Below are 4974 nucleotides of genomic sequence, written 5' to 3' on the forward strand. Positions count from 1 at the left end.
ATCTCCTTTTCCCAATTAGCACTTAATCAAGTAAACACTTCTTTGACAGTTGTACCTAGAACACAGTAACAGTTACCACACACCAAATTCTGAACCCAGAATACTGCAGCAATAGACAGAGGCAGGTAGATCATAATTTAAAGATATACGCTACTTCAACAACCTGAAACCTGCATGCAGATCTATAAAGGATAATTCCTTCTTTCAAATATTCAGACACTAATTAACCCAGATTGTCAGATTTATAGATCAAGCATGCGCCTTATATAACAGATCAAAATCATGCAAAGATACTATTATTCAAGCATAAAGATTATGACCCATCAATAGAACTTATCCTTCTTTATGCGCTAAGGTTCCTCTTTCATTCAGATCCAGATCTGCACCATAACCCAATCACAAATATTTCAGATCTAGCACTTATTAGATATTCAATTTATTCGATGATGCTTTGCCAAATGATCTCCTTCCTCTTTTATAGTCTTAGGCCTTCCACAATACCACAGTCCAAAACCATAGGATCAAAAAACTGTTGGACTAATACCATGAACCAACCATGAAAGTGCGTGAGATCAACACTTTTGGATGCAATACCACTAGCCAAAACCATAGGATCAAAAACTATAGGACTAATACCATGAACCAACCATGAAAGTGTGTGAGATCAACACTTTTGGATGCAATACCACGGACCAAAACCATAGGATCAAAAACTGTCGGACTAATACCATGAGCCAACCATGAAAGTGCGTGAACTTTTCTCTTCATGAAAGGGACTTTTCTCTGCATGAAAGTGCGTGAACTTTTCTCTACATGAAATAAACTTTTCTCTGCATAAAAGTGCGTGAACTTTTCTCTACATGAAATAAACTTTTCTCTGCATAAAAGTGCGTGAACTTTTCTCTACATGAAATAAACTTTTCTCTGCATATAAGTGCGTGAAATTTTCTCTTTATCAAAGAAACTTTTATCTTCATGAAAGTGCGTGAACTTTGCTGCACTATAATTTATCATCTGAGATGAGTGGGTTTCCATCAAGTACAACATATGTATCATAATTCCAACAATCTCCCCCTTTGGACTTGATGGCAACAACAACCAATCACTCTCCCCCTTTGACATCAAGGGCAAAGGGTTATGCTCGCCCTAAGAACATGCTCCCCCTGACTATAAACCAGATCTGCAAAGAAGAACCATAATCCATCAAACACCATAAATGACCATGAAAGAGATAGAGACGTATTGCAGTAATATTTAGACCAGCATCCATGATCTCCTTCTGTACTTCCTCCATAATGCCAACAATGCATGATATGCTCCCCCTGAACCTGTGCCATTCGATCTTTGACCAATCCGCAACCCAGCACATGTACGCATATACTTCAGATGAACCTTGCGTACAACCAACAATCAGAAGAGATTCAGCAACAAGATGATGCATCAACAACCCCCAGCTTTTGCCTGAGGTATTCAAAGGTCTCCCTAGGCAATGGTTTGGTGAGTATATCAGCAACCTGTTCCTTAGAAGGAACATACTCCAACTTGACCTTTTGTTCAAGCACTTGTTTCCGGAGAAAGTGATACTTGATTGGTATGTGATTGGTTTTTGAATGCATGACTGGGTTCTTTGAAATGCTGATTGCACTTGTATTATCACATAAGATGGAGATGGGTGGTGTACAAGTGATTTGAAAATCCTGCAAGGTCTGCATCATCCAAAGGAGTTGAGTGCAGCAAGATGCAGCAGCAACATATTCTGCTTCAGCTGTAGACAAGGAAATCGAACTCTGTTTCTTGTTGAACCAAGATACTAATCCAGAACCCATAAAGAATGCACCACCACTTTTGCTCTTCCTGTCATCCACGCTTCCGGCCCAATCTGCATCAGTATAAGCATGAAGTGTGAGATCTGTATCTCTAGGATACCATAAGCCATAATTTTGAGTCCCTTGAAGATATTTGAAGATTCTCTTTACTGCCTGAAGATGAGTTTCCTTTGGATTTGCCTGAAATATTCCAACTATTCCCACTGCATGCATGATGTCTGGTTGGGTACCTGTCAAATAAAGTAGACTTCCAATCATAGATCTGTAGGTTGGTTGATGTACTGCTGCTGATTCATCATTTGCACTGAGGCTACATCTTGTGACCATGGGTGTACATACTGGTTTTGCATCTTCCATGCCATATTTCTTCAAAATCTGCTTGAGATACTTGGTTTGAGACAAGAAGATCCCTCCTTCCTTTTGTTGGATTTGCAGGCCAAGAAAATATGTCAATTCTCCAAGCAAGGACATTTCGAATTCTTTCTGCATCACCAAGGCAAAGCTTTGACTCATAGATTCTTCATTGCTGCCAAAGATAATGCCATCTACATACACAACAAGTATTAGCAATTTTTCATTTTCAATTTTTATATAAAGATTGCTATCTGCTGATCCTTTTGAAAAACCTTGTTGATGAAGATATTTGTCCAAACGATAGTACCAAGCCCTTGGAGCTTGTTTAAAACCATAGAGAGCCTTTTTCAGTCTGCATACAAGATTTGGATCATTTCCAAGAATGAAACCATCTGGCTGCTCAATGTATACTTCTTCTTCTAAGTCTCCATTTAGAAAGGCTAATTTCACGTCCATTTGAAATACTTTGAACTTTTGAAATCTTGAGACAGCAAGGAACATTCGGATATCCTCAAGTCTTGCAACAGGAGCAAAAGTTTCCTCAAAATCTATTCCTTCTTCCTGTGCATACCCTTTACAAACAAGTCTTGCCTTGTTTCTAATTACTTCCCCATTTTCATTCAACTTATTTTTGAAGACCCATTTTGTCCCTATAACATTCTTATCCTTTGGTCTAGGAACCAACTCCCAAGTGTTGTTCTCTTCGATCTACTTAAGTTCTTCATCCATTGCTTTGACCCAACATTCATCTTTGCATGCCTCTTTTACATTTTGTGGTTCAGTGGAGGAGAGTAATGCCAAATAGCTTGAAGCTTCTGCAATTGTTCTTCTTGTTTGTACACCTGCTTCTTTCTGCCCCAAAATCTGAGATTCTGGATGATTCTTCTGAACGTACCGGGATGGAGTCTTCTCTTCTATCCTTATCTGTTCCTCTGGTGCTTCTTGAGGTTCTTCTTCTTCATCATTCTGTCTTTGAGGGTAGTCTTCATCTTCTTCGATATTTTCATGATTTACTTGCCTAGGAATGTATCCCTTTTCATCAACCACTACATCAATGCTGTCAACAGTTATTCCAAGTCTTTTATTGTAGCACTTATATGCTTTGCTGTGTGGAGAATAACCAAGAAGAATGCCTTCATCTGCTCTAGGTTCAAGTTTGCCAAGTTTCTCATCAGTATTCTTAATATAGCATTTGCTCCCAAAGATTTTGAAGTGCTTTACTGAAGGAGTCTCACCATACCAAAGCTCATGAGGAGTTTGAGTGCTGTTCACTCAGACATTTTTTTTGTTGAGAATAACAACTACAGCATATGCGGCTTCACCCCAGAAAGTTGCGGGAGTTCCAGACTCATCCAGCATAGCACGAGCCATTTGTTGGACTGTTCTGTTCATCCTTTCCACCACTCAATTTTGCTGAGGAGTTCTAGCTGTAGAGAATTCTCTTCTTATCCCATGTTCTTCACAGAAATCGAAAAATTCATTTGAGGTAAACTCCCCACCTCTATCAGACCTGAGGAACTTAATTTTGTAACCTGATTCATTTTCAACCAAGGCTTTGAAGGATTTGAATTTCTCGAATGCTTCATCTTTGTGCTTCATAAGTCCTAAGCAAATAAACCTAGAGAAATCGTCAATGAATAATATCAAGTATTCTTCTCCTCGAGGTGTCCTTTTCCTAAATGGACCACATACATCTGTATGGACTAGCTCAAGAGGCATGCTAGTTGATCCTTCCTTCTCTGGAAAGTTAGTTCTGGTTTGCTTTCCAAACTGACATGATTTGCATATGGTGTTGTCTGGAATTTTGATATTTGGAAGACCACGAACTGCTTGATATTTGCATGCTTTCCTTATTTGTGAAAAACTTAGATGCCCCAACCTCCGGTGCCATAACCAGTGTTCATCATCCTTGCTCAAATAGCATTGTTTTTGTCCTTCTTCAAATATGTATAGATTATTTGGAGTTCTTCTACCATTGATCATTGTTTCGCCTGTATCAAGATCACGAACACGACATCCGTTTGATCTAAATATCACCTTGGTTCCTTGATCACACATCTAGCTGACACTTAGAAGATTATGCTTCAATCCATAAACATACAAAACATTTCCAGCTTTGACCTTTTCTTTTAACTGAGTAGTGCCTTTTCCTTTTATAGCTGCAGGAGTATCATTTCCAAAAGAGACTTTCTTTCCCTTTTCTAAAGCAGAATATGATTCAAGTTTTTCTTTATCACCTGTCATATGTTTCGAACATCCACTGTCAATGTACCATAGATTTTCTTGTCTTTCTGCATAAAATGCTATCCCACATCTTTCTGTTTGTGGTTCCTTTATTCTCCATGTTCTGGTGCTTGAGGCTTGTTCCTTTGTCTGCTGAAACCTGCTCCTACATTCAGAATCTTCATGACCAAAGTTATTGCAAATAGAACATTCAACTTCATTTTCAAGAGCCGAAAAGTTGTTATAGGTCCTTTTTGTAATCCCGATCATACTTCTTTGTTTTTGAGCTTCTCTAGTAATGATTGTTTTATATGCAACACATTGAGCTGCTTTGTGACCAAAGTTATGGCAAGAGAAACATTGCCCATTGAAGAAACTTCTGCGATTATCAAATCTACCGGCCAAATGATTGTAATTTCTATTGTCATCCATTCTTGAAGCAAATTGAGAAGATTTTACCTGTGGCTGGTTGTAGCTTTTGTTCATCCTTAAGATAGATTGCCCCTGGTTTACCTGATAGTCTTTGTTCATTCTTGATGTAATTCGTCCCTGCTTTACCTGGTGATCTCCA

Source organism: Pinus tabuliformis, chromosome X, assembly GCF_031772625.1.
Source record: "Pinus tabuliformis cultivar Carrire ecotype Pingquan chromosome X, CPIR1, whole genome shotgun sequence".
In the NCBI taxonomy this organism is placed as follows: domain Eukaryota; kingdom Viridiplantae; phylum Streptophyta; class Pinopsida; order Pinales; family Pinaceae; genus Pinus; species Pinus tabuliformis.